This window comes from Peromyscus leucopus, chromosome 4 (genome assembly GCF_004664715.2).
Source record: "Peromyscus leucopus breed LL Stock chromosome 4, UCI_PerLeu_2.1, whole genome shotgun sequence".
NCBI lineage: Eukaryota > Metazoa > Chordata > Mammalia > Rodentia > Cricetidae > Peromyscus > Peromyscus leucopus.
The window spans coordinates 43,256,967-43,280,973 of NC_051066.1; the positions used below are offsets into that span (position 1 = coordinate 43,256,967).

The 24,007-nt window shown below is 39.9% G+C and overlaps 1 protein-coding gene across 10 annotated transcripts in view; it reads right to left on the reverse strand.

The window, feature by feature from the left end:
- LOC114680593 (sodium channel protein type 1 subunit alpha) overlaps window positions 1-24,007 on the reverse strand; it is a 146,185-nt gene that overhangs the window by 112,315 nt on the left and 9,863 nt on the right. For 4 of the 10 annotated variants that reach the window (XM_028866249.2, XM_028864727.2, XM_028873589.2 and 1 more), the window contains exon 1: window positions 13,876-14,138. The exons of the other annotated variants lie outside the window; for them this stretch is intronic. The gene's annotated coding sequence lies outside the window, so the exon portion shown is untranslated. Of the gene's footprint in view, window positions 1-13,875; window positions 14,139-24,007 lie in introns of those variants that run through there. 10 annotated transcript variants of the gene reach the window in all.

A 24,007-nucleotide genomic window follows, 5' to 3' on the forward strand; every position in this document is an offset into this window, starting at 1 on the left:
GTGTTCTTCCAGAAGCCTGGCTGCAGACTGCCCTCATATTTCATTAATGAGGTCAGCAGCCCAATACTGATTCAATCCCCACAAGAGAAATGAACTCACAAACTAGCCTTCCCCTCAAATGTTGGTGAAATAAATTTCCCCAGAATTACAGTACTACTTTGAAGCAGGCAGGTACTGTCTAGTCTATTACTGAATGTAGGAAAGGAAGGCAAGGTCATTTAAATGACCTTGATCACACCATTAGTCAAGGTCATTGAAATGAGCTTGAACACAACATTATTTTAAAGGCCATAAAATTCAAGATTATTCTCTGTGACTTACAGTTACATATTATAATTTATATCTAATAAAATACATATCATTTATGAAGGAGATGAGGGACTACACTTGAAGATAAAATGGAAATTAAAGTAGTTTTTAAAATTATAGTGTTACCAGATCTAAATGAGATGTCTCCATCAAATCTCTCCCCTCAGAGTTCTGAGAACCACTTGAAAGAGGTGGAAAAAGTGTAAGAGCCAGAGGGGATGGAGGACACCAGGAGAACAAGGCCCTCTAAAGGAACTGAGCAAAGCTCACATAAACTCACAGAGATGGAAGCAGCACACACAGGGCCTGCATAGGTCTGCACCAGGTCCTCTGTGGATATACTAGAGCTTTCAATCTAGTATTTCGATGGGACTGCTGAGTGTGTGAACATGTAGGTCTCTGCTTCTTAAATCTTCTCCTGGGACCTTTTCCTTCTGTTGGTTTATCTTGTCCAACTTTAATGTGATGAGTTTTGTTTTATCTTCTTGTATTTTATTTTCTTGCACTTTGTTATCTCTTAGAGGCCTGTTCTTTTCTAATGAGAGACAGAGCAGGAGTGGATCTGAATGGGAAGGGAGGTGGGGAGGAATTGAGAGGAGTAGAGGGAGGGGAAACTGTAATCAGGGCATGCTGTATGAGAAAAGAATCTATTTTAATAAAAGGTAAATATTGCATGTTACCCTGGTTTGATATACAATGTGGTTCTTAGACCTCAAGAAAGATACTAATGACTCTCTTCCCTTAGGTGAGGGCAAACCTTCAACACATATTTGAAGAATAAATGACATTTTAAAAAATGCCTTACTATCCCTCTTCCGAATCTAATATTATCCAAATTGTCATTAAAGACAAATTCTAATGGATATTTTAAATCCCTTGAAAACTTTAGGTTGAAGAGTCCAGTGTTGGTTGCTGCTAAAAAAAAATGAGGAATCAATTAGGCACTATCTGCAGGTCATTACTGATGACATAGAAATCGTTTTATCTCTATTTTTAAACATAGAAAAATGGTGGGTTAGTTTCATGAAGGAGTATGAGACACGTATTTTGAACTCTGGTGGCAGAGTGGAAAAGGTGGTAAGCTAAGACCTGTGTCATCTCCATCCACGGGGAGAACCAAATATGAGAGAGAAAAGTGCAGACCAGTCCCGACACCTGGGTCCACATGTTGGAGACCTTCCCTTCCTTTAGTATTTGACTTTATCTTCTTGTCTGAGCTAAAAGGACATTGTTGGACTTCTGCCTCCTTCTCAACAGAAGTTGTGTTTAGACAACAAACTATCTTTTGCCTATTAATAGAAAGAAGATGCTTCACTTTGTTTTGAAATTTTATGTTTGTTTTTATTTATTGTGTTTGTTTGTTGGGTGAACATTTGTCATAGTGCATATGTCAAGGTGAGAGCAGAACATGAAGACATCAGTTCTCTCCTTCCATCATGTAGGTTCCTGGGGTTATGCTCAGGTCATCAGGCTGTGGATTCTTGGCCTGACTTCCTAAGCCATCTTGCTAACCCCTATATGTAACATGAATCTAAAATGGTCTTATTAATTAAAAAAAAAAAAACAAACAGGAGCCAAATATTGGGGTGAATTCTGAAAGATCTGAGAAGCAGAAAAAGCCACATCTAACCTTACCTCACAAACTCCTCAGCTGATCCCTTTTCCTCATGGAAGCCTCTGAGTCCTCAAGCGAATGGATCTCAGCTGAACTGCTGCTAAAAGCCTAGAAGCTTAAAAAGTCTAAAAACCTCTAATTCCTGGTCCTCATGTCTTATATACCTTTCTGCTTCCTGCCATCACTTCCTGGGATTCAAGGTATGTGTCTTTCCCAAGCAAGACATGAGATCTCAAATCCTGGGATTAAGGGTATGTGCCACCATGCCTGGCTTTGTTCCCAGTGTGGCCTTGAACTCAGAGAGATCCGGATGGATTTCTGCCTCAGGAATGCTATGATTAAAGGCATGTGCTACCACTGCTTAACCTCTATGTTTAATTTAATGGCTGTTCTGTTCTCTGATCCCCAGATAAGTTTATTGGGATGCACAATATATCAACCACACTTATACATACTTCTAACTTGTAAGGTTGCTGTCTGTACAATTCCTGATAATTCAATAACAACTGTCTTTTTTTTAAAAAATGAGAGAAATTTATTTATTTATTTTTTAACTTTCTTTTTATTTATTTTTAAGATGTTATTTAAGTTTCTTTCAAAAGTTATGATCCAACCAGAAAGAAACAAAATTTCTATGACTATAGGAATAATTTTATAAATTTAAAACTATTAAGAAATGTTTTAAGACTGTATTAATCTTTCTGGTGTCATGAAAAATATTTAATATATGGTACATGACATATAACTGAAAACATCATGAAATCTTATTATATAAAAAAGAACAATGTAGAGTAAAATATTAATTTTTAAAGCAGTATCAATGATTAATACAGAGAATGAAGACATTATGAGGCCATGAATATTATTTTCTTCTTTATGCTTTTATAAATATTCTATTTTTATAATTCCATTAGTAAATTTATAACTATAAAATCAATTAGGTGATTAAAAAATTGGACCCAAGTAAATACAAACATATGCCTGAAAAGTATGAAAGAAGTAATTAAAATTTTCAGAAAGTGAATCAGGTCATAAAAGCTGCAGATTATCATTTGAAAAAAAATGTCAGAATTAATTTGAAAAGTGTCTAATAGGTAGTATATCTGAGTGATATCATCAGATTTTGTAATCTGTATAAAATAATATAAAATAATTAAATTGTATGTTTCTTAGGTATATTTTATATAACAGCATCTTAAAATATCCTTAAAGTGTAGAATTAATAAATGTGTAAGAATACTCTAAAACATTCTTATTTTGGTCTCATGCCATGTAACTTACTTCCACTGGGTAATTAGTATGCAAAAGTTGAACCAGGCAGTGATGATGGTACCTTCTCACATGAGACAAGACACTACCTCACACTGAAGGAAGGTACAGAAAGAGAGAAACAGGCACCACGAGCCTCCGTGGGTACTGTGATAGAAGTCTATGCTGGGGGCAGGCACATCTCTAGAGGGAAATGAGTCATCTTTGGGGGAAGGAGAGGTCATGGTTTCTCAAGCAGAGAAAGAAGGAGTTTCAAAGACTTTGAAGCAGCTTCAATTACTCACAGACATGCATTTAACTCTACAGGATTAGCCATAGGGTACACAGACTGTGGGGTAAGAGATAATCCTGGATAGCTCATGGAAGCTAGTCATCTTGAACTGTATTTTTAAACCTGAACTCCAGTTTTAAATAATGGAGGGGTTTTTTTTTTGTTTGTTTGTATTGAGATAGTATATCACTATGTAGCTCAGGATGGTCGCAAAATTCACAATCATCCTCTTGCCTCAGCCTCCAGACTGCTAGGATTACAAGTGTGCATCCTCACACCAGGATCAGCAGTGGAGGTTGGATGTATAACGTGCATGTTAGGGCTGGTGCAAATGTAGAGGTCATATTCTAACTGAGGGACCAGGGGTGGGTGGAGTGGGAAGGTGGATGGTTTGTGTGTTAGTGTCCAACAGAAAATGCTTACATTCATACTAATAAGTAAAGATGGAGTTTAAATGAGCGTATTACAACTGCACAACACTTTTTATTCTCTTTTATTAAAACTAAATAAAGTAAATTGATGATATGCAAGTCCCTCTTACTGTAGCAGGAAACCTTAAAACTTATATAATGTGACAAGTATTTATCTGTCAAGTATAAATTAATCTCCATTACTGTACGTAGACAGTACCATACACACAATTAATTGTAACACAAAATCAGAGAAGTCATCCAACTCAGCTTTACAAATTTTTGATCTCCAAATTTGTTTACTTAGTGAATATTATTATTGTTACTTATGGTGCTGAGAACCAGGACCTCACAGCATGTATATTCTTTGTATGATTTAATTTCTGTAAATTAAATGTATTTCTGTTAAGAATTAGAGAAATCCTAAATCATTAAATATCAAAACTGTGTGAACAACAATCATAAATAAATGCTAATCAAATAACTTTTAAATAGAAAATAACCATGTTTCTGAAGAAAAGTAATTAGATGACATGCAGTTTATAATTTTATAAATTTGCAAATATCTGGCCTAATATCTAGATTCTTTCACATTTAACGTGTTTTAATTTATATGTAGATAAAGAATATGAAGAAAATTTGATCTTACAGAGGGGTGCTTGGGAGCCTTTAAAAATTTGAGATGCTTTTCAGTTCATGGTGGCAGATAAAAGCTTTCCAGTGTTCTAAGTGTTTCTTGCATGGTCATTTTTGTCATGGTACCAAATATTTACAATTAGGTTTTTTTTTTTTTTCCCTTGAAATGACTGGATCAAAATTTACTTAAAATGTAAGCTTACAATGTAAAATCCATCTATCTGCTGTTGTTTCCAAGTTATAATAGTGTTCAATGGAAACGTGACCAGCTCAGCAGGCGACCCACACAACCATGCAGACCACCTTACAACATACAGGGCACACAAGTGGGGAGCCCTGGGGGTGTAGATGAAATAATTGTGCAGCATCACCAAACAGCCTCCTTTAAGGAAGTGTGGATTATCATTTTATTTGTTTACTATTTTTCCTAGGAGTGAATGGCTGTGAAGAATTTAGCAGTTATTCATCCGATTTTATGCTACTGCCTTACTAAGGATTCGCATGAAGCATTTAAGTTGTTTTTGTGCGTATGTACATCAAGAGTGACATGAACAAATAGTACATTTGTTCTGTTAGGAAGACACTTCTGATATGATGAACCCCTGAAAGTCTTTAAGGAAAAATAACTGCAAAATTCATTTCTAAGAATTTTCTATTCTTGCAGGGAGGAAAGGGGAATTTGAGAACCTCAAAGACTGAAAAGTTAATTGAGAAACATGACTGAAAATATTTTTTACAAATCCCATGGAATGGAAACAGGCTTAGAAGTGAAAAGTATGTGAAATAGAGGGTAGACTAAACCATAGTAACAAATGAGCAATTCGATTAGAGGAGAATGAGCTAAGGTTTCTCTCCTGAGGAAAAGCTGCTGGGATTAGGTATTTGTCATTCCATAGTGTCATGGAGAAGGTCACCCGCCTAGTTTCATTTTCTTTGTTTAATGATTTCTACTCTTATCTTCTTGCTCTTATCTATCTCCAAACTTCCATTTAGAAATTCTTCAAACGGCACTCTTGCCTTCCTTCACACAGGTTGCCCTTTTTGTCTCTAATGCCCTAAATATTGGTGTTCAATCTTCCAGACACCTTACATTATCTGAAACCTGACCTGCTCAGGTTGGCTGGCTCTGAGATTATGGTATTCTAGACTTGAAACCAGCCTGTTGGCTCTTTGGTTTTGTACCAACACACTGCCTTACATAGCTCAAAATACCACTGGCCTTTTTTAATGGCATATCACATTCCAGGGGAAGATCAAAACTGCTGCCTAGTAATATTTGTCAAGTCTCTCAAAGTCACACTTTCTAGGATTTTCAAGTCCATTGGATTCTCAGCATAAACGTTTATGTGGAAGAATTACTTTATATTTTTATCCTCTTTGAGTATGCAATTGGAAATCTTGACCTCTAGGTTCTTTATTTTATTTGACTTTCTACAGCATTTAAATCTTTAAAAAAGTTCTTAAAACAATCTAGATATGGCTATTAGCACATGACATTATTAATCTGCCTCTGTGTACAGGGTTCCCTTCCCTGCCCCTGTTAGGCAAGTTCACATCTTCCAGGACAGGGCTCTTCCTCTTTGCTGTCCTTGCTCCACCAACGCCTCTGGCTCAGTCTTGCCCACCGATCCTTCACTCATGTCTCATTCTACCATTCACGTAGACTAATTTGGCCAATTTAATCATATGGGTTTGACAGAGTTTAAAATTTTATGTAAATACTGGGTCAGTGTTTGGTCATACTTTTTTTTTTTTATTGCTTAGTATCTTTAGTTTTTCAGTGTAAGGTCATTTTTTTCCCCTCCTAAAGCCCATGGCCAATAATAGACACTCCATAAATACAAGTAAATTTGCTGAAGTCTGACTGGAGACATTAGATTACAAAACAATACAATTTCTGACTTCTTTCAAATTGAATCTTGAATAGATTCTCTTCCCCAAATTTCTATTATTACAAAAATTTTCAAGATAGTGAATTGTTATTATTGAATATATATGGCTTAATGAAATTAATATTCTAGGTGATAAAATATTCAAACATTTGGTTATTTTCTCATTTACCCTACTATTTTGATTATGTAATGCTTATCCTTACAAATTGATTTACCAAACTCCATTTGAAAAATAAATGTGTTCTAACTTCTATTATTATTATTATTATTATTATTATTATTATTATTATTATTATTATTTTAATGCTAGGGATCAAGCCTAGGGTCTGACACATACTAGGCAACTGCTCTACCACTGAACTATATCTCTTGCCCCTATTCTGACTTTTAGAACAGCATATTTTTATTTCAAAACTACTTTTGCCATTAGAAGCTAAAGAATTTGAAAAGAAATCAATAAAATGGGAAAAACTACAAAAACAACCAAACTCTCTTTTTGTTGTTGTTCTGTTTTGTGCTGTATTTTTTGAGACAGGGTTTCTCTTTGTAGCTTTGGAGCCTGAGCTGGAACTCGATCTGTAGACCAGGCTGGCCTCAAACTCACAGAGATCCACTTGCTTCTGCCTCCCGAGTGCTGGGATTAAAGGTGTGTGTCACCACTGCCTGGCACAACTAAATTCTTAATACTGATGTTTTCTGTGTAAAATGTTTAAGTTATTTTATTCCTTATTCTTTATGTCTGTATAATGAACATGCAATATTTTATTAAGAGGGAAAATCATTTTGACTTTAAAAAATTATGAGAAAAAAACAGAAATCTCAATCTCATATAGAAGAGTCAACTTTAGCACTCATTTTCTTCTTTTTCAGGGGAAACAAACATCTGTATTTTGCTGGTTTTTGTGCTATTGTGGCATGAGCAGTTTTGCATGGACTTAAATGTTATTTGATTTTTTATATTCAATGGCACTGTAATATCTGATTATTTACATAGATCATGATTTGACATGGTATATGTGTGCTGTTTCAAGGTTTGTTTGGATGCAATGCTTTTTCCTAAATGGGAATCATTTGGTGGAAGTGGCAGTCAAAGATCTGGCTTATTCTTAACTGAAATGATCAGATGGATAATCCAAACTTACCAGCCAGATGTTGAGTTCTTAGAACTGTAGTTCAAATGCAAAAGTCCTACAAACACCAAGAGAGCCTGAGAGCAGTTAGCTGGTTTGTTCTAGGAGATTATCAAAAAGTCCAATGCCAGGGCCATCTACTCTCATAGGTTGTCTCATTCCTGCCACTTCCTGGTGCTGATGTTAGGCTCTGGGCTGCAGCACATTTCGAAGACATTGCACTTAAATGAGTCTGACCCAGTTTCTATTGCATATAGAAACACTTTGAAACTGATTATTCTATTTATGAATTTGTCCATAAGCTCTTAAGTTTTGCATCCCTCTTGGTTCCTCTTGTAATTAAAATAAATAAGGGCCTTAATTCTTATCATAGATGGTGGCTCTAAATATCTCTTCACTTCTGCACATCTTGTGATTCATAATACTTCTTTAAATATAATGGTAATTAGTTAATTGCCTCATTAGAATATTAACACATTCCCACACCACTCCTAATTGTGGGAGGATTGTATTAAAGATGAAAATCTAACATTAATACAACAATTTTAACAGTGCATCAGCAACAAAATGGTATCAAGACAATCTTCTTTGTTTATTTTAGAAGTCACAAGCCAACCAAAGGCAACCATCACAGGCTGAATTATGTCCACCTCTGGATTCATCTTCCTAAAGGCCCAACTTCACTACTCCCATATCTCTGTGCATTTGGAAGCAAGGGCTTTAAAATCATTACATTCTGTGTGGTCTTTAGGTTAGACACAATCTGACTTTTCTCCTTAAAAGAGGAAATTTGGGCAAACATTGTGAATTCAGGAACACAGAAGAAAGTATATGTTAGGATGCAGAACTTGACATCAGCAAGCCAAGCAGAGAAGCACCACAGAGAATCATACTTGTCAATATCTTGATCTCCTTTAAGCCTTCAGAGCCATAATAAAAATATTTCAATTGTTTAAACCTCTCAATATGGAGTGTTTTGTTATATATACCCAAAGTGTCTAACTCTCTTTGAAGGGTTGGTCTCAATTTTAAGTCCAATAGTACGTCCAATGACATTTGAGAGACAAAGGCAGATAAGCAGCGGACAATGAAGGACATGAATATCACTTTTGTATGTTCAGCAGAGGATGTGCAATGCAATAGGGATCCTTCTTGGAAATAACTAGCCATCTCTTCTCAGGAAGATTAGGCTCATTAAAATGTTGTACTTAATTATCACCTTTGCTTTCTGGGAGTGTCACAAACAAATACCTTTCCAATGAGAAGAAAAATGTTAAGTAAGGTTCACTTAAACTCTAAAGTATGTAACAGCAGAATTTGGGTCAATTTCTTCAAACTTAAAACTTATGTAAGGTTTTTCAAGTAGGTACTTTTTTTGGTGACATTTCCTTTAGAAATAAATCTACAATAACCCGTGTAAAGTAAATGAGAGCAATATCACAGATGCATCAACAGCAAGGCTGCTAAGAAGCTGAACTGGGGTAGAGAATATAGTTCTTTCAGGAAAGAGTTCTGGGTTGACTAGATGCTCAGAAGTCAAAGGATGAAGCATAATCCCTACATCATATTTCATACAAGCTCAACTGGACCAGGAACATGAAAGAACTAGCTATAAAAACACACTGAAAACAGAACAAGTAAATATACAGCTTGGCAGAGAGCTAGGCTTATATGGTACCAAAAAAAAAAAAAAAAAAAAAAAAGAAAAGAAAAAAAAAAAAAAAAACCCACAGATGACATAAAAAAAAATAAACAAACCCTGTAGATACTGTCTTAAAGCTAGGGGAGTGTTGTAAACAGAGTGCCAGAGGAGCAAAGTGCATGAGGTCGAGGCTTCTGACCACTCACAGGAACAAACTCAAAACTGAAGTCTATTCTAAGTTGGAAATCCACACTTCTTAGCAGACTATAATGTCTGATCTGAGCTCAAAGAGAAAACAGGTAGTTAGGAAGTCTAAAATGATCTATCAGTTATATTATACTCCCCTAAAATGTGGGTTCTGAGTGAACAAAGAGATAACAGTTATTTCAACATACACAAAGATAGAAGCTGAGCTCTGTTTTTCCTAAGTGTTTTGAAATCACACATTTATTTACTTGCAAACATGACTGAGTGGAGCACCACAGGCCAGGTCCTGAGTACTGGCTGCAGGAGCAGATGAACATTGGTCTCTCTGTTTCTACTTGCTTACATTCCCCCACCCCCAGTTTGTTTATTGCAGAGAAAAAACACCTATGTGCAAGACTGACTAGATGACCAGAGTTGCTCTTTTTCTTTAAAGAAATTTTTATAGATTCATTCATTTCTGTGTGTGTATTACCTGAATGTATGTCTATGTATCATAAGCAATTTTGGCACCCAGGGAGATCAGAAGGCGGCATGGGATCCCCTGGCACTGGAGTAAGTGATGGTTGTAAGCCTTCATAAGGGTGCTGGGAACTGAGCCTGAGTCCTCTGTAAGAGCAGCCAGTGCTCTTAATGGCTGAGCCATTTCTCCAGCCCCCCCCCAAGAGCTGTTCTTATCTGATAGTCTATAGCACTCTAATAAATAACCTCACCCAGAGTCTTTCATCAAATGTGTGTGTGTGTGTGTGTGTGTGTGTGTGTGTGTGTGTGTGCAGTAACATTTTCTAGCCAACAACACTGCATTCTAGGAATGATAACATTTTTCCCAAGGCACTTTACAAGTTGTTAAAAAAATATAGCTTCTTGTGAATATGAACAAATTACTTTTTTAAACCAAGAAAGCTGACAATGTAAAACACAAGGCTTAACTGTACTCAGCATACTTCCCTGATGTTCTTTAATAGAAGTCACTTTAAGAGTCTGGGTCCAGCCACCAGGATTACACAGATCCAGGGGTGGAGGCAGCTGTTGGTCCCACCTTTTTCCTTCTGCATTAAGAGCCACTCATAAAGAGGGTCCTTAGCTCCATCACTGAAGGCCCAACTCCGAGACCTTGCTGCCTTCTCTCTTTCCTGCGTTTCAAGTCTTCTTTGTTATTTATGCACAACATTCACTCCATCCCTCTCCTTATTTAGGTCTCTACTTTAAAAGCCACATTTTCTACCTTCTTTTTCTCTTCCAGCTTCTCTCTATCATCTCTGTATGTTGTCTTGTTTTTTTTTTTTTTTTAAGGTACTTCCATAGTACCTTCATATATATATGACTTGGAAAACCATTTTTTTTTTTTTTGACATCTTGGCAAGTGAGAAAAGCAACAAGTACCACTGGTGAGGGCAGATATCCTGTATCTAAGTCCATACTCTCAGGGCTAACCAGTGGCTCTCCCTTCGCACAGGTAAGAGTGTTCTAGAACACAAGCTGTGGCAAGACTGTCTGGGTTGAAGTTTGTGCTCTGCTGCTTATCCATTTAACAATAGATAATCTAAGTTAGCCCCATGGTCTTGATTTTTTTCACTTGTCAAATTAGCAATATTAATTACCTTCCAGGATCCAAAAGTGCATCTGTGGAGTACTGCGTAGAAAGTAGCTAGCAAAAACTAAGTACTATATCTCCTTTTTAATTACAAATTGGCATCTCGGTACATAGACAAAAGAGAAGAATTGGGATAGCATAATTGGAGGCACTTTGTAGATATATGGATTTGTCACAAAGAGTTGTACCAAGAGCAAGTCGCTTCCAACAGCCCACCCTATGCCGGAGGAACACAAACTGAGCTGTAAGTACCACTTAATCGACAATTCAGACTTTCAAAGGGAAGTGATTACTTCTCTGAGCATGTGCCCACTGATCCAGAGGGTGACGAATTGTGGCCCTTGGATTACTGCTTTTCCCTTTATTTCCCTCTAATCTTTCTTCCCCTCTTCCTCTTCCAAAGTAGCTGAGAGGATCAGGCCTTTTTGCTGCTGGCAACTCCAAGGAGTACCTGGCAAACTCAGACTCTCTACCTAACCTGGAGGGAAACAGCAACTTGGATGGAACTTTGCTCACCGGGCTTTACCACTGTGGTCCCCTAAGAACGACAGGATCTCTGCTGTCCACAGGGAACATTAAACAAACCCAAGGTTAACTTATGTTGTCAGAAACACTCAGAAAATGTACTCTGATCTCTCTCTCTCTCTCTCTCTCTCTCTCTCTCTCTCTCTCTCTCTCTCTCTCGTGTGTGTGTGTGTGGTGTGTGTGTGTGTGTGTCCCTCGAATCTCTGTAAGAGCAAAAGGAGTGGAGTGCTGAGTGTCTGGTCTTTGTGCTGTGTCTTTCTGTCTGTCCACTTGTTCCTGATATCTCTGGATGGAAAGGCAGAATGCAGCCTCTTCTGCCCAGTGCCTTCTTGGATACTGCATAATTAATTAGGCCTCCAATCATGCCTTCCCAGCCCCCTCAGATGGAGAAACCCTCTAGGCCGTGTCTTAAAGAAGAATTGCTGAAACAAATGAGTCTCCTGATAGCAAATTTCCCTGTAAGAGGGAGTCATGTAAATGGAGACATAGTATTGAGAGCAAAATCTAACGAGTTATTTTTAACAGTGTGAATTCTCTGGTTCTAGCCTTCGGAATAGACATTCAAAAACCAAAAAACAAGCAATGCAATGGAGAAAGAACGAAAGAAAGGGAGGAAGAGAGAGAGAGAGAGAGAGAGAGAGAGAGAGAGAGAGAGAGAGAGAAGCCACAGAAGTGAGTGACAGTGAGTTTAACAAGATTGAACCCCACAGCCAGGTCCATGTGACATAACCAGCCACTTGTGCTGGGTCTTGGCGGTTTATAATGCTACCTCATCTTCTCTGCGAAATTGTTTTCCCGTAAATCTCTGTGGCCATCCATTTCTGTCTACACATTATGTTCCCAAAATAGACACCATCTGAAATCACTTCAAGGAGCTTGGTGGAGGAAGGCCTAAATTGTAACACTCCTCCAGTGAGGAGAGATGCAAGGCTTGATGGCATTACCAATCAACAGCCACAAAGGGGAGTTTGAGAGGAGTTTTTCACAACAGTTATTCTCCTCCTGAAAGGAGAGGGACGTGTCAGACACGGCAAATGTGTGGCAGCTCCCAGTTACATCACCCTGGCATGTCAGGTATTGCAGCAAATAGGAGAGGCAAGCTACCTTCCGCTCTGGGGCAGGAGGAACGGAATCAGGAACCACCAGCCTCAGCATGGAATTTTCCTATTCCTGTTTGGCATCCTCCTCTTGGGAAGATTTAAAGTGCTATTTGAAGAAGTATGCTCTGTTACTACACTAGCGCACCAGATAGACAGTACAAAGCCGCAGATCCATACCCAAGGAGAAGCCACAGTTCCTAGGTGTGATAGCAGCAGCGTTTGGCAATTTGCAAGTTTGCTGCTGCAGCCGAGAAATATTTAGTCACATGCACATCTGAACAGAAAGACACCCAAACTTGACTCAGTCAATTTGTCAGACACATGAAAAAGCACCTGCAACAAGCTTATTTCGGACTGGTTTGTTGAAAGGAGGGGCAGCAGCCGCTTGGTAGATGTGGCAAGAAAGGGAGGGTCTTTACACAGACCTCAAACAGGTAGGAGAGAAGGAAAGCAGGATAGGTAAGAAGACACGTGAGAAAGCCTCACACGCCCAAGAACAGTTTTGCACAGTTTGGAAAGCAAGACGCTTCACAGCGGTTTCGCGTGAACCAGGCAGCATCTGCAATATCATTGCTGTTGGTGACCTCGGTCTAATTAAAAGTAAGTCCGTCCTTCCCGTCTGGCAATGCATGGAAATAGGTGACTTTTCATCACTTCCCTAAAGTTCCTTTGCAAGTGTAGTTAAGTAAGAGTTGGGGAGAAAACACCCGCTGTTCCCTCCTTGTTCTGGGAATGAAACATCCCTTCTCAACAGTTCAGCCTCTGCCCGAAGAAGAAGCTGCCTCTCCAGCGATCCCAAGGCTTCAGAAACAGCCCTCTGCCTTCTTCCTTCCTATGTGAGGTCTAATTTTTGCATCATCTTTAGGAACAATCTGACCTCTATTCTCAGCCATAGAATCCCGTTCCAAAGCACCAATGACAGAGGGGGGCTTCAGGATCAGACCTTGCATAGGAGGATGCAAGCGAGCAAAGGCAAGAGCTGGACCAACGCCAAGTTATTTTAGGCCAAAGAATCTCATCCTTCTATCAAAATGCTGAACTGCAAAACGAACCCGATTTCAGTTCATGAAAGCTTGAGAGAGGAGGGGGAAGGGGAGGAGGGGAGAAGGAGAATGGGAGGAGGAGGAGGGGAGGAGGGGGGACCGTTGGTCCGAATTCACATGCAAAAATAGACTTCCTGCTCTGCCTCAACTCTTATTTCCGTGGGCCCTTCTCCCCAAGGATTACCAGGTACGAATTCACCACCGACGATCACAATGAAACGATCAGATGGCTTACCTGATGAAAAGGAAAATTATCCATCTGCAGTGAGGAACAACATCTCCCTAAGACGAGTCGGCACCTTCAGTTGCAACGGTTCAGATTCTTTCTTGCAAAAGGTGACCAAGTGTTTCACAAGGACTGCAGCCTCACAGGGGAAGAACATACATGCATAAACACACGCACACGCACACACATACACATGTACCAGAGACCTCTGCAGTATCCTCCCGGCTTCATCCTCGCCTCACTCTATGGTACCTAATACAAATCAGCAAATAGCTTGTTTAAAAAAAAAAAAAAAAAAAAAAAAGTGGAGACAGCACCTAACGTTACACTGCCATCTAGTGGACACATAGTAAATGGGTTCCCACAGCCTGGGTTTGTGTGTTCTTTCTCAGGCCATTCCTTCATCTTCCTTCTTTCTCTTCGTTTCGGTTTAATTACTTCCTCTAACCTCTCTTTCAGTCCCTTTTGTTCTATCGATCATAAAACTATTGACTCGAAGATGAAATATGCAATACCGGAGAGAGTTTCTTTTAAATAATAATAATAAAAAACTGTGCTACTTTTGTTTGCAAGTGCTACTTTATTCTTCCTATAAATAAATTATTGTTACCCTTACAGATGACAGAAGCCATGAATGAAATTTGTCCTTTTCTTTTGTCAGGAGAAAAGTGGGTGGTCCTTTCTTACATAGTCATGACTTTAGATCAGGAACGAACTTGGATACTTTCTTCCATAACACATATAATAGTGAACAGCTCCAATGGAGACAGATATGAGTTTTATTTTAAATTCAACACTGATGAGCATGTGCTTAAGCTTACATTTCCCCTATGTTTAGCTATTGAGGCTAAATAATATTATCCTCATACCCAACGTTTCCATGGTTACACTGTCTTTTATTACAATATGTCTCCCTATCATCCAGATACAACCTAACCCTGGATTGTCATACTGTGTTTTACAGAACAAATGTAAGTACTATCAACATTCACTGGGACTTCTCAATACCACAAGGAACCCATGCTAAACTGGGTAGCTCAAGGAACTGAGTTTTTTAAGCCCTACATTATACTTTAAACCATAATTAGGCTTTCACATTTGGTCATGCATAAACTTACAACTAATTACACACATCTGAGTCACTTGAAGCACATATTTATCCAGAATGTGTTTCCCTTGTCACTTAGCACACTTAATGCTGATGAGAGTCACTATACATGCTGTGCCATTTTAAAAACAATATCCCCAATCAGCCTTTCATTTTTCTATTCCCTACTACACGACAGTGAGGCATACACCATTAATATTCCTACAGCTATTCCCATTATATGATTGAGAATGCTGAGACGTTCTGAACCATATTGATACATGTTCAAGGCTACATAGTTTGTAAAACAAAAATAATAAACAAACAAACAAATAAATAAAATAAGACCCTCGCTTTTGGGGTTATTTTTTGGAACATACAGAATAGTTTAACTTTCTCCATTCTAGAATCTTGGGGATGTAATTTTCATTTGTGTCTTTATAAAGCTTTTACTAGTCCTTGTGTATGGTTCTCTCTTTGTTTTTGAAAGAAGCAATTGACTACAATTCTGGACATGGGGTGGGGAATACAGCTCATTTGGCAAATACAGCTCATTTCCCAGATGTGTGTAAAAAATAAACAGTTTCAGCATGGTGGAATTTGTACACTTCAAACACCTCAAAACTGGGAATACTGAGACAGAAGAATCACAGGAAGGAATTCAAAGTTAGTATGGATTAAGAAGTTCCATGTCAGCTTTAGTCACAGCCACAGCTTCATACTCAGCCACAGCCTCAGCCACAGTCTCAGCCCCAGCCTCAGCCTCAGCCTCACCCACAGCCTCAGCCACAGCCTTAGCCTCAGCCTCAGCCTCAGCCTCAGCCACAACCTTAGCCTCATCCTCAGCCACAGCCACAGCCACAGCCTCAGCCACAGCCTCAGCCTCAGCCTCAGCCTCAGCCACAGCCACAGCCTCAGCCTCAGCCACAGCCACAGCCACAGCCACAGCCTCAGCCACAGCCTCAGCCACAGCCTCAGCCACAGCCTCAGCCTCAGCCTCACCCACAACCTCAGCCACAGCCTCAGCCACAGTCACAGCCACAGCCACAGACTTAGCCTCATCCTCAGCCACAGCCTCAGTTGCAACCATTGCTCAGGCCCCAGCCATGGCCATGGTCATGACCACAGTCATAGCCAGAGCCATAGCCTCAGCCTGAGCTACAGAGTGAGAAGTTGTTTTTAAAAAATGAGTAAGATAACTTCCTGTTCCAGGTCCAAAAAAGCACATTAACTCATACTTATTCAGTGTCTGGAAAATAGTGCTGCTCCTTCTCTTGTTCATTGAGGGCAACAATGATAGAAGCTTGAAAGACGAGTGACCAACATTTGGTGACAAATTACCAGAAAGTGAGATATGAAAAGACTGTGGAAAACATTTGAACTGGGAAGTAGTATTTTTTTTCAACTCTAAGACCACATACTACATATGAGCAGTATTTAGAATTTAGATATATGCACATAAAAATAAGAACACCCCAAATCCACAGTTTAGCACTTTCTAATTTCATATTCCAGAAGTCAGTATTGTACATTTTTTTTCTTAATAGCCATATCAAGAGTTATCCTTCCTGATTGCCAAGGTGAACTTGGCCCCTTGTTCACAGAGGATCAGAGCAGGGTTGATGTGCTCCTAGCTGACCAAGTCCAAACAAAGAACTAGGGCATGACTCTGGCCTCTCTAGGACCAACCTTCTCTCGTGGTAGCTTTAGAACCAGCTAGGACAGACAGGGTGCCTAGAGAGGTAAGTTGCACAGCTAATAAGGAAGGAGGGAGAAATCACGAGCCAGGAAACTCCCTGGGTTCCCAATGATGTCACAGATTCACGGTCCAGTATCTCAGAAGACCTGGTCTCTCTCTGATTTGGGTATACAAGATATCACCCAAAGAAAGTCTCTCTTGTTGTCACTCGGTGTATTCAAAAGCGGTTTATTCCCTGCAAAGAAACTTCAATCCCTGAAGCTATCAAATGTTGTTCATGGCTTGGGCATTCTACTCTGAATTTATTCACTTAAAACGTATGTGCTAATAGAGGGTTTTTTGTTTGTTTGTTTTTTTGTTTTGTTTTGTTTTGAGACAGGGTTTACTTTGTGTAGTTTGGGTGCCTGTTCTGGATCTTGCTCTGTAGGCCAGGTTGCCCTCAAACTCACAGAGATCCTCCTGGCTCTGCCTCCCTAATGCTGGGATTAAAGGCTTGTGCCACCATCGTCTGGCCTAATAGAGGTATTTTTACAGGCTTAATTCACACCATCAGGCCAAGCAAATCAAAACCCTTTCTTTAGGAAGTTTCCTTCACATGACAGTCAATGTAAAAGACAGGCTATTTTAAATGCACACACCCCCTCTTCCTTCCAGTCGAATGCCTTTTTTCCATCACTTGTACATCTTGACAGACCTCACCCATCGGCACATGGCAAATGCATCAGTGCCTCAAATACCTAGGTCAAATACCCTTTTCTTTACTGCTTTTCCTGTGCTCTCAGTGAGTGGACTCATTTTTGTTAATTACGAAGTAATTTTTATGTTTTCTTTTTATGGATTCTGGTCATATATTAAGTTGAAAACGTTAAGCAGGAGAGAATAAATGCTTCTTTGCATAGTGATTCTGAAAAAGGTTACCATCCTATTAATTGTATAAGAGTGCTTTTAATGAATAGCTCGTCATCTTGTTGCAGACATGTGATTCATCAAAGTTGTAGTAACACCAGCTACTTTAATTATCTCACATTTAAGGCATGATACAAAGAAAAATACAAGACTTTAAGGAATTTGTGTAGAATGTAGAAGGCCAGGGGTAAGAAGCAAGGAAGGTGAGATGGAGGATGAAAGGACAGAGGACGAAGATGAGGTCAAAAGCATAGGAGCTTACTAAAACTCACAAATTTAAAATTTAAAACGTGTGCTGTGAAGGCCTAGGCTTGACTTTACAGGCTCCACCTTAGGGAAAGGGCCACCATCTCAGACCATGTGCTGTACTCAGTTCCAGAAAGGACCTCAGGAATGTGTCATGACAATTGGAACGGATACAGAGTAGTATCCTCCTGCAGACATCCTGTCTGCAGTTTAAGCCCTTGAAGATATCCAGATAATCCTGCTTAGCAGTCCAGTTAATCCTGTTCAGTGGGTTGTGGTTCCCTACCAAAAGTCTAACCCAATGGTTTCAAATGTGGTTTTGTACCCAAAGTCTAGACCAATAGTTTCAAAAAATCACCTTGTGCCATATCCCTTCTACCCAATCCTAAATTGCCAATTCCTGGCTTGTGTATTTTCCCTATAAAAACTCTCTACACCTGGGGTTGTGGCCGCCACCACATTTCCTTCCATCTGCCGTGCAGTGGCCCAGGTTGAACCTGAATAAAAAGACCCTTATGTGCTTGCATAGGAAACCGGCTCCTTGGTGGTAGCTGGAGGTTTCAAGAAACGGGTACAACAGTTCACTTTTTAAATGGGAAAATTCTTGTGGGCCACAAGAATATATTTTAGAGATTCAGCTGTGTATCAAAGCTATACTTTGACCGACCAAGGGTCTGTCAAATGGGAAGCCATTTAGCATGGAATATTTGGTGTTGTACAGCCTTAATATTCAGCTACGCCTTGCTAAGAATTTCTTGTGGGCCAATATATTACTAGACCATTTGATAAACAGTTCAGTTTCTCAGACCTGCTTAACCTCTAGATAACTAACTCCTCCACTGAGCCTAGGAGACGAGCAGGCTATAGATGCATAGCTTTGCTTCTTGTGCAAATGAAGCTCAGACCATCCCCTTATGGTAGAGAGAGATTGACTGAGGGCAATAGAACTTTTTGCATAACTGGGCACAATAAGGACTGGGGTGGAATTCCACAGGGAGACACTGAACCAAGTGGTCGGAGAAAAGAAAGGAAGACAGAGATTCTGTGGAAGGTAAGGCAGATCTCTTGTAGAGTTTATGAGGGCCAGGGGTAAGAAGCAAGGAAGGTGAGATGGAGGATGAAGGGACAGAGGACGAAGATGAGGTCAAAAGCATAGGAGCTTACTAAAACTATGAGGACAGGAAAAGTGGGCACAGTGAATGGCTGAATGTGAAGATGGAGCTGAAGTTGTATCGACAGAATTCTGTCATAGTGGAATAAAGTAAACAGACAAAAAAGCATGGTGTATGTAGATTCCTTTCCCTCAGATAACCCCACGCCAGACATAGTATATTTCCCAGGACTCTGGGAGGAATTTTCTCAGGGCTGGCCTTGGGAAAATTTTGATATCTTTAAAAAAGAAGCGGGAAACTTTATGCTGCTCACACTCTTGTACTTGCCTGTCTCTCTGGACACGCACTGAAAGTTTCCCCGTCCCTTCTCATTTACCTTCCACATTATAAGCTACAGTGGAACCAGCAGTTTATATATGTTTCGTGGTGTCCTAATTAATGAATAATTTTTTTTGTTTCTTTCTCCCTGATACCTGATAAGTTCCCAACTCCAAAGACTGAAAGAGCCATTTCCTGGATTTCCATCTCCGAGGTTGCTCCTTCCAGGACACCCTGTGTGATCTTGTCTCAGAAAAGGGAAGACTGTACCATCCATTTCTTGCCTGACTTCCCTACTTGGTGAATGTAGGAACTCCACAAGCCAGCTGTAGAAAGTGGGCTGTGTCTCTTCTATGAGTGGTTCTAACAAGGTAAAGAAAAAGAAAGGAGGGAGAAAAAAAGCATAAAATGTCTTAGCCTTGCTTTTGTGGTTCTGTCTCTTACTGCCCTATCACTTAGTGGCAGAAGTTGGCTGTGTAGGGCCCAGGGAAGGGAGGTTACAATGAGATGTTGCCTCTGATAGCAGAACATGAACACTAAAGAATAAGTAAAGGCATCAAGTGGAAAAGCCGTACTACATCATTTTACCTGTCAGTTTTACGACAAGCAAGAGGGTCTGCTATGATTAACATATTGAAAGACTCAAATTTTCTCAAGGGAAGAAAGCATGAAAACCCCCAAAGTCTCCTAATGGGAAAACAACAGCAACAGACCTTTGTTGATTCCATTTTAGAATGTCAATTGTCATTAACTGTGACCACCACTATTTTAATATATTTTTGATAATCATTAAGGAATTATGGAGCTGGAAAGTTTTCTCAGACCATCTAGAAACAGATTATCATTTTGGATAAGAGAAACATGACATCCCGAAGGATGGCATGACCTATTCAAGGTTACACAGCCAGTTTAGTGTGGCAAAAGTTCATTCAAGTTTTTTGTTTTTTTCTCTCTCACAGTTTAACTATGAAGAAAATGAATATTGAGCTGGGACATCAGCACATAAGAAGCAAAATGCGAGTGAGTGGACTATTTCTAGATATACCAAGATTGATTTTCAGTCATATTTTGACAGAGATGGATGTAATAGCGGATATAAGAGCAGTTAGTGTTTAAAAAGGTGATGGACAAAACCAGCACTGGGTTTAGCGAAGAATAAAGACAGCGGCCATCCTTATGTCTAGCTCTACATACGGTTCTTAAAGATTAACCGTAAAGCTCTCAAACTCAAGCTCATGAGAGTACGACATTCGTGACTTTCACATGGGTTCAAGGAGAGCCCTAGGAAATAACCAGGAAGCAAATGGTTCCAAGGTTCTATACTTTCATTGAAATCTGAAGTAAAACTTGAAAACATACTTTGTTTCTCTAGTTAATAAATTGTAGTCACACAGGAAAACAAAGGGACATTTTTTTGAGACAAAGTTACTATTTTGTCTAGTCTACCATGAAAGCTTGGGTTCAAATGATCCTCCTGCTTTAGATTCTCCAATAGTTGAGACTGAAGGTGTATACCCACATACCCACTGGAAAATAAAATGCTATGTTGCCCATGCCTGAGTTGTATACCTATTTGGCAAACAGACCAAGGATTGGGCCTCGGCTTCTGAGGTACATTACAGTATTCAGGCTCTGTGTCTAGATCCACTCCCACAAGAGGATGAAGAGACAATGAAATTTCAACAAGTCGTGAAGAAGATATATGGAGAGTCATAAAGAACTCAGTTCCTGTGCTTGGTTCTATTCTGTGCTTGCAAATGTCCACTCTTATGTTAGCGAGTCATTAAATATATTGCTTTGGCTCTTCCCTGGTCTCTTCACTCAACAATCCTTCTCCCCCTTCACAAAGATAAGTCAACCAACACTGACGAAAACATTATTTTCCATTTGAATATATTTTAAAATCAATCACGACACTTGCCTATATATGCAAGGGTTCTGTTAATTTTTATTATAGAGGATATTTTTGACATGAAAATAAATAGCTGATATTTATGAAGACAACTCTTATTTTACAGAATAAAGCTGAACTTTGCCATAACTTAGCATAAGCAAACACATAATTTCTATTCCCCTGAAGGCTTATTGATGACTTCTTTTCTTTTTCATGTTTAAAAGGAAAAGGCCACTGACTTTTCCAGGAGCATCACACAGCCATCTCACTGTGTGACAGTGTCTTTAGAGCTAAGTGCTATCATATTTCACATGGAAACTACTTTTCACATATTTCTGTGTGATTCTAATCGCCAGAATTCTATTCACAAATATACACAGATCACATGGGCTCACATTGCCTCCTAGTCTTTCACTTTGGGAAAAATCGATTTTTCTCCTTGGTCAGAGGTCATCACAGCACATCGTAGGGCTTCCGGTTATTTGATGGAGATTGACAAGCAGATGGCGAAAAGGTACATGAAAGGTTGAACAATAGTTGCATTCTGCTTAGTCCTCTTTGAAAGTTTAGGGCCCATGACCCGAGTCACTGCTTGTGGAATTACGCCTATTCGTGTTATCTGTACCATACAACGGGTAGCAAAACAGTTTACGGCATGGCATCCAGAGTCACTAGGACTCAGCGGGGGTGGGGGTGGGGTGGGAGGAGGCAGCCGCCCTACCGTTCTTGCTCCTTGCTTTCCTACGTGTTTCTCTGCAGCCCCAAGAAAGGAAGATTCTTCTCACCAATACAGGATGTTGAACCTACAGAACCACTTTTTGTCAGTGTTAGCCACAGCATGTGGCATGTGATAGGTAAGTGTGGTGGTTTAAATGAGAACGGCCTCCATAGGCTTTATATTTGCATACGTGCTCTCCAGTTGGTGGAAATGTGTGGACGGTATTAAGAGGTGTGGTCTGATTGGAGGAGGTGTGTCACTGGGGCAGGGTTTGAGGTTTCAAAAGCCCACATATTCCTAGTTAGCTCTCAGTGCTTCATGCGTGTGTGTCAAAATGCTAGCCCTCAGCTACCACTCTATCCTGCCTGTTGCCGTGCTCCCTGCCATGATGGTCATGGTCCTCTGGAACCCTGAGCTCCAAATTAAATGCTTTGTTTGTTAGTTGCCTTGGTGACAGTGCTTGAAAGTCCTTTTGACATATTGACTGTTGCCATGAATTTAAAGTGACTTGTATTCCTCTTATCTTTTGCAGGGGAACAGTTTGAATAAACCCAGTGAGGACTCTGGTTGGCACATTTTTATTTAGCATGCATGGTGTGTGAGCAGTTACATTTCTGCAGATAAGCAAACACAAAACATGTGTTTCCCAGTAGTTTCAGCAATGATGAAACTTGGTGATCATTTTGACCTAGTTCACAGGGCAGCTGTTTCTAAGATTGTGTGTAAGTGTGTGTGTGTGTGTGTGTGTGTGTGTGTGTGTGTGTGTGAGAGAGAAGAGAGAGAGAGAGAGAGAGAGAGAGAGAGAGAGAGAGAGAGAGAGAGAGAGAGCAAATAAACAACTGCTTGCTAATGTCTCCCCCTCTCTCATCCCTCTCCACTCTGATCTATGAGCTGGCAGTACTATTGTAAACAGCTCTGTTCAGTCTCCTCTCTGGGTCCTCACAAGCAAAGTTACTCTTCCATGGCACATGGATTGTTTCATATTTTCACTTCTAATTACTTAATATTATACATTTTTAAAGGGGCCAGATGAAAATAAGTTTAATATAGAAATGGCTTGCTGGGATGCAGGAAGTAGGAAGGTCCTTTTTTGCTAGAGTTGGCATCGTTTTTAGGAATAAAAGAACAGGAAGAATACCCATATCTCACGAGAGAGAGAGAGAGAGAGAGAGAGAGAGAGAGAGAGAGAGAGAGAGAGAGAGAACACTGGGAGATCCCACAGGAGGAGGAATGCAGCTAAGTATTTAGGCTGGAAATAAAACGTTGTGAGGAACTCTCCCCAGTTCCCCAGTGTTCTATTAATGCCTGATTCAGCTTAAGGCTGCAGAAGACTATGGTGAAGATTGCATGGTGAATGGCTTCTGGGGCCTGAAGATCTTGTCTTTATCCACTGTTTGTCCTTTCCAGGACTCATTAAACCACTTGCTCACTCCCCTTACCCTTTGCTTGAAGCTTGCTGCTTTTCTCTTCTTCTAGGAATCTTTCTTCTAAGGCTCCTTCTCTCAAATGGACCCTCTGTGGGATGATCTGTATGTCCTGTGGAGCCTTCTTGGTTCTTTGTGGTGTTACCCAGCAGGTCCGTATATAGGATGATTAGGACATGGGCTGAGTGCAGGTGTTTGAGATGGTCTGCACTTGGCTGTGCTGGGGATGTCTGTATGTCAAGTTGTTCTGATTGATCAATAAATAAAACCTGATTGCTGTGCTAGGCAGAAGATAGCGGACTAACAGAGAGGAAAATAAAAGGACAGGAAGGCAGAAGACTGCTGCAGCCGCACCATGACCAGCAGCATGTGAAGACGCCGATAAGCCACCAGCCACGTGCGAGGTATAGATTTGTAGAAATGCGTTACTTTAAGATATAAGAAAGTTAACAAGAAGCCTGCACGCCATACAGTTGTAAGCAATATAAGTCTCTGTGTTTACTTGTTGGTCTGAGCGCTGTGGACTGGCGGGTGACAGAGATTTGTCCTGACTGTGGGCAAGGCAGAAAAACTCAAGCTACAGACCCCCAGTCACCTCTGTTCCTTCCTGCTGTTGCGTTATGTTGGGTGTCCATTATTTTGCTGCAAGTCTCTTAAGCCTTCCCTGTGCTTGTGTGTTTATTCATAGTCTTCCCAAGCACAGGGAGGGTGACCTCCAAGTTCTAACAGATATAAAG